Source organism: Chelonia mydas, chromosome 10 (assembly GCF_015237465.2).
Source record: "Chelonia mydas isolate rCheMyd1 chromosome 10, rCheMyd1.pri.v2, whole genome shotgun sequence".
Taxonomy (NCBI): domain Eukaryota; kingdom Metazoa; phylum Chordata; order Testudines; family Cheloniidae; genus Chelonia; species Chelonia mydas.
This window is the reverse complement of record NC_051250.2, coordinates 39,655,725-39,668,671: the sequence shown is the minus strand read 5'-3', so window position 1 is coordinate 39,668,671 and position 12,947 is coordinate 39,655,725. Positions and strand designations below refer to the sequence as shown.

Below are 12,947 nucleotides of genomic sequence, written 5' to 3'. Positions count from 1 at the left end.
GTGGCATGATAAGATCGCCAGTGGTGGAGGTTGACTGAACATCCAGACTTCCTTAAGGACCTAGCTATAGATGGATCCTGGTGGTGCTAGATCTGCAAGGAGGCTACATCTTTTGGGATTTGCCAGGATGATGATTTAACTGAGTTGTATCCCTGCTTTAAATGCAAAACTCAACTCAACCTGCAACTGACCCTTCTATGACAAAAGGCCCTTGTTTCAGTTCTCAGGGACTGTCTCAGACAATTTCTTCCATTGTGGAGACATAAGTTCACATCTCCCACGCTTTACTTTAAGGGTCAGATCATCAGCGAGTAGATTGGCCTAGCTCCATTGTAGTCAATATGAAGCTCAGTTGTCTGCTAGAACTAGCTCCACTCAAGTCAAGAGAGTTATATTAGCAGAAAGTTTGGCCCGTCACTTTGTGGTGTGTGTGCAGTCCAGCAATGCCCAGAAGTCACAGTTTTGGGAGCCATCGCCCCAGCTTCACTTTTCTTTGTGAAATAGCTGGGAAAGTGCATCATTTTTTTCATTAAAAATTCATTTTGGAGCAGCTCTGTTTCACAACACATAATTAACTGATTTCTCCTTCTCCATTAGTCATCCCCAGAGTTTGCAGGGATCTTGCTCATCTCTTTTCCTCTTCATTTCACTCTCTCTCAACCCTTTTGTAATTCACTCTGGCATCTCTGGAGATGCAGGGGGCCAGAGCAGCAGCTGGTGCAACTCAGCTCCACTCTGCATAAGTCAGTAGAGCTGTGCTGATTTACACCAGCTGAGGATCTGGCTCAGATATTTCATCTGACATCTGACTTCCCTTTCTCTCCTACTATTTTCCGGCCCCCAAGATGCACATTTCTCAGTTCTCCCCTGGAGGGATGGCCTCTAGGGGTGAGAAGGGTCAGCTGGACACATGCCCCATACAGTCCTCTGCTCCTCTGCTTAGACTAGCCACAAGGGAGACAATAATTGATCCATCCATAGGCTATGTCTACTCTCCTCACTAGTGCTGGTGGCATGTAGGCAAGGGGTAGCTTACGGTGGACACTCACATGTTCCCACAATACCAGACATTCCAGTACTTCAGGGAATGCTATGGGCCCACCTCTGCTGTTGAGACTCTGCTGCATGACCTCACATGCACTGTGCCTGCACGGGGGCGGGGGGGGGGGAGTGGAGAGCCATCTGTAAGAGTGCACTGTTCCACCCCCGTAGGCGTGACCTCACATGAACAGTACTTTTGAGGTCATGCTAGAAGGATGAGGAGTGGCACGCTATTAAAAATGGTGTCCTGCATCCAATATCAGACAAAACCAAGTCCAGTTTTGTCCCAGAGCCAGACAGGGGACAAACCACCCCAAAAGAGGATTGTCTGGGTCAAACCAGACGAGTGGTATCCCTAGGGTAGCTACACGCCACAGTGAAAAGCAGGCTGTGTCCATGCTGTGGTGTGTAGCAACACATGTCAGTGAAAGGCTCTGGCCAGGGGGAGGTAGTGGGGACAGGCTCTGGCAGTGGGGAGCTGGCAGAGCCTTTCTCTGCTACCGGAGTCTTTCCCTGTGTCAAACTCTAGCAGTGGGGCAGTAGTGAGACACTACACTGCTAAGAACATAAGAACATAAGAATGGCCATACTGGGTCAGACTAAAGGTCCATCCAGCCCAGTGTCCTGTTTACCGACAGTGGCCAATGCCAGGTGCCCCAGAGGGAGTGAACCTAACAGGTAATGATCTAGTGATCTCTCTCCTGCCATCCATCTCCACCCTCTGACAAACAGAGGCTAGGGACACCATTCCTTACCCATCCTGGCTAATAGCCATTAATGGACTTAACCTCCATAAATTTATCCAGTTCTCTGTTAAACCCTGTTATAGTCCTAGCCTTCACAACCTCCTCAGGCAAGGAATTCCACAGGTTGACTGTGTGTTCAGTGAAGAAGAACTTCCTTTTATTTGTTTTAAACCTGCTACCCATTAATTTCATTTGGTGGCCCCTAGTTCTTATATTATGGGAACAAGAAAATAACTTTTCCTTATTCACTTTCTCCATACCACTCATGATTTTATATACCTCTATCATATCCCCACTTAGTCTCTCTTTTCCAAGCCAAAAAGTCCTAGCCTCTTTAATCTCTCCTCATATGGGACCCGTTCCAAACCCCTAATCATTTTAGTTGCCCTTTTCTGAACCTTTTCTAATGCCAGTATATCTTTTTTGAGATGAGGGGACCACATCTGTATGCAGTATTCAAGATGTGGGCGTACCATGGATTTACATAAGAGCAATAAGATATTCTCTGTCTTATTCTCTATCCCTTTTTTAATGATTCCTAACATCCCGTTTGCTTTTTTGACTGCTGTTGCACACTGCAGTGGACATCTTCAGAGAACTATCCACGATGACTCCAAGATCTTTCTCCTGACTACTGCACTGGGCAGCACAATATGGGGAGGAGGTGACCAGCCCTCTGTGGAGAAAGAAGTGGTTCGGGACTATTTAGAAAAGCTGGACGAGCACAAGTCCATGGGGCCGGATGCGCTGCATCCGAGAGTGCTACAGGAGTTGGCGGATGTGATTGCAGAGCCATTGGCTATTATCTTTGAAAACTCATGGTGATTCAGGGAAGTCCTGGACGACTAGAAAAAGGCTAATGTAGTGCCCATCTTTAAAAAAGGGAAGAAGGAGGATCCTGGGAACTACAGGCCAGTCAGCCTCACCTCAGTCCCTGGAAAAATCATGGAGCAGGTCCTCAAGGAATCAGTTCTGAAGCACTTAGAGGAGAGGAAAGTGATCAGGAACAGTCAGCATGGATTCACCAAGGGCAAGTCATGCCTGTCTAATCTAATTGCCTTCTATGATGAGACAACTGGCTCTGTGGATGAGGGAAAAGCAGTGGATGTGTTGTTCCTTGACTTTAGCAAAGGTTTTGACACGGTCTCCCACAGTATTCTTGCCAGCAAGTTAAAGAAGTATGGGCTGGATGAATGGACTATAAAGTGGATAGAAAGTTGGCTAGATTGTCGGGCTCAATGGGTAGTGATCAATGGCTCCATGTCTAGTTGGCAGCCGGTATCAAGTGGAGTGCCCCAAGAGTCGGTGTTCGGGCCGGTTTTGTTCAATATCTTCATAAATGATCTGGAGGATTGTGTGGATTGCACCCTCAGCAAGTTTGCAGATGACACTAAACTGGGAGGAGAGGCAGATATGCTGGAGGGTAGGGATAGGTTACAGAGGGACCTATACAAATCAGAGGATTTGGCCAAAAGAAATCTGACGAGATTCAACAAGGACAAGTGCACAGTCCTGCACTTAGGATGGAAGAATCCCATGCACCGCTACAGACTAGGGACCGAATGGCTTGGCAGCAGTTCTGCAGAAGAGGACCTAGGGGTTACAGTGGATGAGAAGCTGGATATGAGTCAACAGTGTGCCGTTGTTGCCAAGAAGGCCAATGGCATTTGGGGATGTATAAGTAGGGGCATTGCTTGCAGATCCAGGGACGTGATCATTCCCCTCTATTCGATATTGGTGAGGCCTCATCTGGAGTACTGTGTCCAGTTTTGGGCCCCACACTACAAGAAGGATGTGGAAAAATTGGAAAGAGTTCAGCAGAGGGCAACAAAAATGATTAGGGGACTGGAACACATGACTTCTGAGGAGAGGCTGAGGGAACTAGGATTGTTTAGTCTGCAAAAGAGAAGAATGAGGGGGGATTTGATAGCTGCTTTCAACTACCTGAAAGGGGGTTCCCAAGAGGGTGGATCTAGACTGTTCTCAGTGGTAGCTGATGACAGAACAAGGAGTAATGGTCTCAAGTTGCAGTGGGGGAGGTTTAGGTTGGATATTAGGAAAAACTTTTTCACTAGGAGGGTGGTGAAACACTGGAATGGGTTACCTAGGGAGGTGGTGGAATCTCCTTCCTTAGAAGTTTTTAAGGTCAGGCTTGACAAAGCCCTGGCTGGGATGATTTAATTGGGGATTGGTCCTGCTTTGAGCAGGGGGTTGGACTAGATGACCTCCTGAGGTCCCTTCCAACCCTGATATTCTATGATTAGTTGTAGCTAAATTAGCCCCCATCGTATTGTATGTATAGTTGGGGTTATTTTTTCCAATGTGCATTACTTTACATTTATCCACATTAAATTTCATTTGCCATTTTGTTGCCCAATCACTTAGTTTTGTGAGATCTTTTTGAAGTTCTTCACAGTCTGCTTTGGTCTTAACTATCTTGAGCAGTTTAGTATCATCTGCAAACTTTGTCACCTCTCTGTTTACCCCTTTCTCCAGATCATTTATGAATAGGTTGAATAGGATTGGTCCTAGGACTGACCCTAGGGGAAAATCACTAGTTACCCCTCTCCATTCTGAAAATTTATCATTTATTCCTACCCTTTGTTCTCTGTCTTTTAACCAGTTCTCAATCCATGAAAGGATCTTCCCTCTTATCCCATGACAACTTAATTTACATAAGAGCCTTTGGTGAGGAACCTTGTCAAAGGCTTTCTGGAAATCTAAGTACTCTATGTCCACTGGATCCCCCTTGTCCACATGTTTGTTGACTCCCTCAAAGAACTCTAATAGATTAGTAAGACATGATCTCCCTTTACAGAAACCACGTTGACTTTTGCACAACAATTTATGTTCTTCTATGTGTCTGACAATTTTATTCTTTATTATTGTTTCAACTAATTTGCCCGGTACTGACGTTAGACTTACTGTAATTGCCAGGATCACCTCTGGAGCCCTTCTTAAATATTGGCGTTACATTAGCTATCTTCCAGTCACTGGGTACAGTAGCTGATTTAAAGGACAGGTTACAAACCATAGTTAATAGTTCTGCAATTTCACATTTGAGTTCTTTCAGAACTCTTGGGTGAATGCCATCTGGTCCCGGTGACTTGTTACTGTTAATTTTCTCAGTTTATTCCAGAACCTACTTTAGTGTCACTTCAATCTGTGACAATTCCTCAGATTTGTCACCTACAAAAGACAGCTCAGGTTTGGGAATCTCCCTAACATCCTCAGCCGTGAAGACTGAAGCGAAGAATTCATTTAGTTACTCTGCAATGACTATCGTCTTTAAGTGCTCCTTTTGTATCTGAATTGTCCAGGGGCCCCACTGGTTGTTTAGCAGAACAGCTAGCCGAACTTCCCCCCATCCCAAAAGTTTCCCCAGTTCCTAATAAATCTAAACACCATTTCTCTACACCATCGTCTCATCCATGCAGTGAGACTCTGAACTCTGCCTGCCGACCTGGCCCTGCGCATGGAACTGGTAGCATTTCTGAGAATGCCACCACAGAGGTCCTAGATTTCAGTCTCTTTCCTAGCAGCCTAAAATGGGCCTCCAGGACGTCTCTCCTACCCTTCCCTACGTCATTGGTACCTACATGTACCATGACCACCGGCTCCTCCCCAGCACTACACATAAGTCTATCTAGATGCCTCGAGAGATCCACAACCTTCGCACCAGGCAGCCAAGTCACCATACGGTTCTCCCAGTCATCACAAACCCAGCTATCTATGTTTCTAATGATTGAATCTCTCATTACTAACACCTGCCTTTTCCTAATGACTGGAGTTCCCTCCCCCGGAGAGGTAACCTCAGTGCGAGAGGATACCCCAACATCATCTGGAAGAAGGATCCCAACTATCACAAGGTTTCCCTCTCTTCCATTGACTGCTCTCCTTCTCTGGGCCTTTAATCCTCCTTAACAGTGCAGTGGTGGGACAAATCTACAGTGCCCCGGAAAGCCTCATCAACATACCTCTTTGCCTCCCTTAGCTCCTCCAGTTCTGCCACCCTGGCCTCCAAAGCCTGTACATGGTCTCTGAGGACCAGGAGCTCCTTGCACCGAATGCACACATATGCCACCCTCCCACAGGGCAGGTAATCATACATGCTACACTGAGTGCAATAAACAGGACAGCCCCCACTCTGCTGCTGGGCTTCTGCCTGCATTTTCTCCTACAGTTACCTAGGTTAATGACAGGGTTTTTGTTTAAATCAAGAAGTTTTGATTATAGTTTAGTGTAAAGGTTTTAAAGAATGGCAAGTGTACCTTGCCCCCTTCCAAACTCCCTCTTGAAACTCCCTGTTAGCGGCCCCTATTCGCAAAGCTCCCTGGTCACTAAAAATAGTATGTAGACAGGGAGACATGGCTTGGGAAAGTAGAGATCCATGCAGGATACATATCCCCAGGCTTCAGGAGTGTCTTTACTCTGCTTGCTTAAGTCATGACTCACCATCTACATGGCTATTGATACCCATGCTAGGTATTACTAGCTGGGTCGGTACTCTACATGCCACCGAAAGAAGCGTGCAGTGTAGCCATACCTTAGATTCAAAGGCCAGAAGGAACTATTATGCTCCTCTAATCTGACCCACAGGTGACACAGGCCAGAGAGCTTCAGCCAGTGACTCCTGCCTCACCTCATCTTTCTGTGCCTCCATTTTCCCATCTGTCAAAGGAGGGTAATGATACTTACCACCCTCATAAAATATTCACGGGAAAAGGCCTACCTCCTGTAACAACTGTGATCCTGCCCAGATGATCCGCAGTCGAGCTTTGCCCTCTAAAATATCCCCAGCAAGTCTGTTAATACCCAATGATAGGGCAGTTTGCACCTTTGAGATCAGGTTCAGGTTCAGGTTCAGTCTTTCTGCAGGCTCAGGAAAACATCACTGCTGGTTTCTGTTCCTTTCACCTTTGGTAAGTTAGTTTTGTAACCGTAAGTGTGGAGAGACTCAATTTTTTTCTTTCTAAATTTAAGGTTGATTCAGGTTTATTTTTTTAACTGAGAGCCTGGAACCCAACTGTGCAGTAAACTCAAGAAGAACAATTCTGCTGCAGTTCACACAGCCTCATAATCACATTATAGATGGAATATGGCCTAAGACTGACCCGATCCATTGTAAACAGGTCATCAGCAACCCAATAGAGGGTGATAAAGTTAGTCACCACTAAATCCTTGGCTGGGGTAAGATTTGAGCCAGTGTCTAGAGATGAGCTCTGTGATACATGAAGGGAGGGGGTAGCTCCGTTTTATGGACACCCACCCAGCCAGTTAGCTATAAAATCCCTGTTAGTAGCTGTTCTCTACTTGCTTTACCTGTAAAGAGTTAACAAGCCCACAGGTAAAAGGAAGGGAGTGGGCACCTGACCAAAAGAGCCAATGGGAGGGCTAGAACTTTTTAAAATTGGGAAAAAACTTCCCTTTATCTGTGTGTTGTAGTTCTTGAGGAAAGAGGGGAAACAGGGAACAGTTATGCTGTGAGCCAGGTATGAAAAACCATTAGATCATACCTAAAGATTGCTTATCTGAAACCCCAGAAATGTAAGTAAATTAGGAAATGTCTAGGAAGATGTGATTATGGTTCTTTCTGTTTATTTCTTATTGGCTTGTGGACTCGTCTGTGCTAACCCCAAATGCTTTTTGTTTTGCTTGTATCCTTTAAGCTGGACCTCAAGAAGGTTATTCTCGATGTTTTAATTTTGTAAGTGGGTTTTTTAAATCTAGCAAAAGCCTAAGTTCCAGATGTATTTCCTTTCTGTTTGTTTTTAATAAAATTTACCTTTTTAAGAATATAAGAATGGCCCTACTAGGTCAAATCAAAGGTCCATCTAGCCCAGTATTCTGTCTTCCGACAGTGGCCAGTGCCAGGTGCCCCAGAGGGAATGAACAGAACAGGTAATCATCAAGTGATCCATCCCCTGTCGCTGATTCCCAGCTTCTGGCAAACAGAGACTAGGAACACCATTCCTGCCCATCCTGGCTAGTAGCCGTTGATGGACCTAAGAACCTAAGAACAGTATTGGATTTTTGTTGTCCTAAGAGGTTTGTGCATATGTTGTTTAATTAGCTGGTGGCAACAGCTGATTTCCTTTGTTTTTCTTTCTCAGCTCTTCCCCAGAGATGGGGTGAAAGGGCTTGAGGGTACCCCACAGGAAGGAATTCCCAAGTGCACCTTTCTAGTTTCAAAGGGGTTTTCTGCACTTGGGTGGTGGCAGCATCTACCCATCCAAGGTCAGAGAGAAGCTGTAACCTTGGGAGTTTAATACAAGCCTGGAGTGGCCAGTATTAATTTTTAAAATCCTTGTGGGCCCCCACCTTCTGCATTTGAAGTGCCAGAGTGGGGAATCAGCCTTGACAAGCTGTTATAGAATGTCCATTGTAGGGATCCATACTCACAAACCCTTTGTGATGAGTGACCTAATATTCCTATGACATCATGGTAACTATCAGCAACCAGCTCAGTCTGTTTCTGTTCCTGAGACAGGAAGCACCACCTCTACAGGACTCTTGGAGTGGGCAGAGACAGGACAACCTTTTTTAAAAAACCACACACTTAAAAAAAAACGTGCTACGAAACCCCCAACTTGTTTGGTTTGGTTTCATATGCCCATCTGTCTTGCGGGCTCTGGTGGGAATTACCAAGGGCAGGTGGAAAAGGCTATGGAAACCATCTCCCCACATGTGAGCGTCTCACTAATCAAATCTCTCTCATCCCTGCTGGTAAGTGAATTCTTCCCTATTCAAGTGGACTTCCATCCCAGTCCATAAATCCACAGCCCAGGAAGATCAATGGAAAGATTCCCTTTGACCTCAGTGGCAGTTGGAGCAAGCCCCAGAAAACCAGGCACGGTGCCTGTGATGCTATTGACCTGAACTGGGACCGTATAGAACATTGTTGCAACCAAGGCCCCGTGGTGGCACCAAATATTGTATAAAGGGGGTCAAATAAGGTGTCCAAGACAAGGTTATGGTTTGCTGGTTATGATTATGCTATCTGTATGCATGTATCATTTTTGTATTTAAAGATATAAGTATTGGCTCTATACTGTCTGTATTTCAAACTTTTGCTATGCTTCTGGGGGACACCCCAGACAAGTGGGTGTCAGCTCTACCTAGCCTGCTTGATGGCCCATTAAGGACCATCAGCTATACAACTGACCCATTGAGAGAAGGCAGATACACCTTGTGACTCAGCAAAGTATGCAGGGACTTGCCCATGTGACTCCAAACTCCATTTTGCTGTAATTTTGCATAGTAAGCACAAAGAGGTATTCTTACACCTGGAAAAGACTATAAAAGGCTGATGCCTGATCTCCATCTTGTCTTCAATCCTGCTTCATACCTCTGGACTAACTTTGCTACACTGAAGCTTTGAACCAAGGACTGAAAGATCCATCCCAGTTGTGGATGTACTCCAGAGACTTGATTTGAACCTGCAGTTTATTCCATCACTGCTAGAAGCCTGAACCAAGAACTTTGCCATTATTGTATGTAATTGATTCCATTTAACCAATTCTAGCTCTCATCTATATCTTCTTCCTTTTATGAACGAACCTTGAGATTTTCGATTCTAAAGGATTGGCAATAGTGTGATTTGTGGGTAAGATCTGATTTGTATATTGACCTGGGTCTGGGGCTTGGTCCTTTGGGATCGAGAGAACCTTTTTTCTTTTACTGGGGTATTGGTTTTCATAACCATTCATCCCCATAATGAGTGGCACTGGTGGAGATACTGGGGAAACTGGAGCGTCTAAGGGAATTGCTTGTGTGACTTGTGGTTAGCCAGTGGGGTGAGACCAAAGTCTGCTCTGTTTGGCTGGTTTGGTTTGCCTTAGAGGTGGAAAAACCCCAGCCTTGGGCTGTAACTGCCCTGCTTGAAGCAATTTGTCCTGAATTGGCACTCTCAGCTGGCTTCTGCCAGAACCAGCATCGTTACAGTGGTGTAGTCATGCTAGGATCCACAGAACCAGGTCAATTAGCCTTTGAGTCTGAACCCCATGCTATCCAAATTTGCATTTTGGAATTGAGAGTTTTGTTGGTTAAAGATCAGTGACCAAGAGCCAGAAAGCAATGGCAGAAGCAATGAAACTGCAAGCCCTGAGAGACAGCCTGCAATTTGAATATGAACAAAAACTGGCAGAAATTCAAATGAAAGACAAGCAAGCCTTGACCCAGTTAGAAAGAGAAGCTGCTGAGAAAGAGAAAGAAGCCAAAGCAAGGAATGCTGAATTAGAAAAAGAAGCTGATGAAAGAAAGAAGAAAGCTCACCAGATGCAACAGGAAACGGCTAGACTCCAGCTCCAAGTCAAAAAAGCAATGGAAGACCAGCAGAAACTGTATCCTCTTGAAAGTCCAGTTTATAACTATGTTGATATGTTGTATTACTCTGAGCAGTTTTCTGTGTTTAAGCAGTTTTACTATGGCCAGGGAGAGGGGGATTCTAACCTGGTGGGAAATAGCTGTTTGTCTGTGCAAAAAAGCTGTCTGTCTATGAATGAAGTTTCTGAATGTCTGTCTAATGACTCAGAAGTGAATCTGGAATTAGATCAAGCACCGAAAGAACTCATTGGTCAGGATAATGTTGCTCAGGAGCAGATTAAAGTGGATGGTCAGGTTAAAGCCCTAACTGAGAAAGGAAAGGGTAGATTTTTGATGGGTGATGGATTGTTGGCTAGTACAGCTTATAAAAGTGAACCTGGAAAAGGTAACTGTGATTTGCTGGAAGTAGCTTAGTTAGGGTGACCAGACAGCAAGTGTGAGAAATCGGGACAGGGGGTGGGGGGTAATAGGAGCCTATATAAGAAAAAGACCCAAAAATCAGGACTGTCCCTCTAAAATCAGGACATCTGGTCACCCTAAGCTCAGTTTAATGAGAAGAGCAGCCATTTATCTGTGGGGAGTGGCAATGTGCCTGGTAAGGAAAGTTTGGATGAGCCTAGGCAGCCTTGTGAGCTGATGGCTTTGTCTAGTCAGCAGTTTGGGAAGGCAAGGATAGTGGAAGATGAGTGTCCCTATACCTTACCTGTTACCTGTGTGGAGAATTGTGACAGTGAAGGAAATGTGCCTGTGTCTGTCAGGGGTATTGAGTTGCCTATGGAGGGAGCTACTCTGGTCTCCAAGCAGTTGTCTGTGAACAGCACTCTGTGCTGGGACAAGGGAAATGAGATCCCAAGCTGTGCGTCTGGTAAAGGAGAATGTGTCTCCAGCTCTTCTTTGTCTGTGGAGCAGACAGAAGGTGCCTTTCAGCCTATGGTAGCTGAAAATAGTGTAGTTGTCTCAGAGTTGGTTCTGATTTCAACTAAAGCCCAGGAAGGGAATGGTCCTAAGTCTGTGTCTGCTAGGGAGAATGGCGCTGTAACTAGGTTGCATCCAGTTAGTGTTGTAGCAAAATCCCAGAGACCAATTCTGGTGCTTGTATTTTGCCTGTTGCTAATATGTAGCTGGGAAAGGGTGTAGCAACTCTGTCTAATCAGGATGATACCCTAGCCAGGGCACAAGGAGAGCAGAAAGGTGATTTAATTGTGTACCTACTGATGGTGTGGAAACTTGTAGCAAGAAGGAAAAGATTCCTGAACTTGTATGTGGCAAAGGGAAGGAGAATGTTTCTAACCTTTTATCTAGTGAATCTATGGGTTTGCCTGAAAGGGGATTCTGTTGGAATCTGCCTGATGGGCCAAAGGTGATCATGAATGTGAGTGAGACCCAGAAAGAGTCTGTGGTTGCTCAGGAAAGTGTTCCTTTAGAGCAGTGTTTCCCAAAATGTGGTACGCATACTCCTGGTGGTACGTGAAAGGGTTTCAAGGGGTACGAGGCAGAATTTTTTTATTTTACTTTCTCATAATGGGACCCCCGGCCAGCAGCGGGCTGAGCGGGGCCGGCGGACAGAACCCCAGACCTGCGGCAGGCTGAGTGACTCAGCCCACTGTCCGTCTGGGGTTCCGTCAGCTGGCTCCTGCCAGCTGGGGTCCCGGCCACCGGCCCCGCTCAGCCTGCTGCCAGCCGGGGGTCCCGTTCACATTGGCTGGCAGCCAGGGCTGGCTCCAGCTTTTTTGCCACCCCAAGCAGCGAAGAAAAGAAAAGCAGAAGTCATACCGCCCAAGAGCTGCGCTGAAGAAAGAAGAGGGTCAGAAGCACAGCGGAGCTGACGCAAACCACGCACGCGTGTTACCGCAGCTGGGGCAATACACTTGCCTTTGTGGCATGCACAGAAGTCATACTGATGGATAAACGTGAATAAGTACTCTAAAGATCATAGCAAGTACATACTTGGTGTGTATTAATATACAACCTATCTTTCTTTTTGTTTTTGTTAAACCCATTTACAATGGATCGCTGGCTGAAAACAGGAAGTTTGAACATACAAAAGAAAATTATGAAGGAACTATGAATGTTAGTGATAATTATGCCAAAAAATGCAGTGATATGGCTACATCAGACAATTGTGATGAAGTGTGAAGACGGTAAAGGCAAAATTTCTGTGAGGAGTGAACTGTTGCTTAAAGAAGTTCCTGGGAAAGGAATCCCCATGGTAGTCTTTGCAAGCAGTTTGCTGTAGCTGGAGGGTGAAAATGATTTAATCAAGGAAGTTTCAGTTCCTAACAGCCAGAAATTTTCTATTGTGAATGGATCCACTGACTTTCCTTTTGAAAGATCCTGTGTGGATAGCTTTGAGGTCTCAGATGGAGTAAAAGCTGTTAAGGAATGTAAACAGCCCTATGACCAAGTGGCTGTGTTTGGCCAGCTTGTTGGGAAGACAAGGTTGTTGAGAGAGGAATGTTTCCATGTAGATTCTGTGAGTGAACAGTCTGTCTCAGGTTCAGAGGGAAGACTGGGTAGCTGAGTCTGCAGAGCAGAGCAGCTGTGTAGTTAATCTCTCGAGACTGCAGGGGATGGCAGGTATACTCTCATCTCTAGACACTTTGGATATGATTTGTAGTCTCTCAGTGATCTTAACATCTAATTCCATTGGAAGCAGAGGTTGGTAAGGTAAGGACAACAGAACTTTAAGTCCAGCTTGTTAGTGAAAATAAATGATATCTCTTTAAGACAGAGGCCAGCCTTGGAATTGGTAGCAGTTAAGAATCTGAAAACTGATGAACTGGCTCCTGCCTGTGGTAATGTAAATTACCTGACTGACTGGGTGAGGAAAGACTT

The 12,947-nt window shown here is 45.4% G+C and overlaps 1 protein-coding gene across 1 annotated transcript in view; it reads left to right on the top strand.

The window, feature by feature from the left end:
* The first annotated feature begins 7,246 nt into the window (after positions 1-7,246).
* TBC1D21 (TBC1 domain family member 21) overlaps positions 7,247-12,947 on the top strand; it is a 37,288-nt gene continuing 31,587 nt past the window's right edge. The window contains exon 1 of the mRNA XM_043524057.1: positions 7,247-7,334. The gene's annotated coding sequence lies outside the window, so the exon portion shown is untranslated. The remainder of the gene's footprint in view (positions 7,335-12,947) is intronic.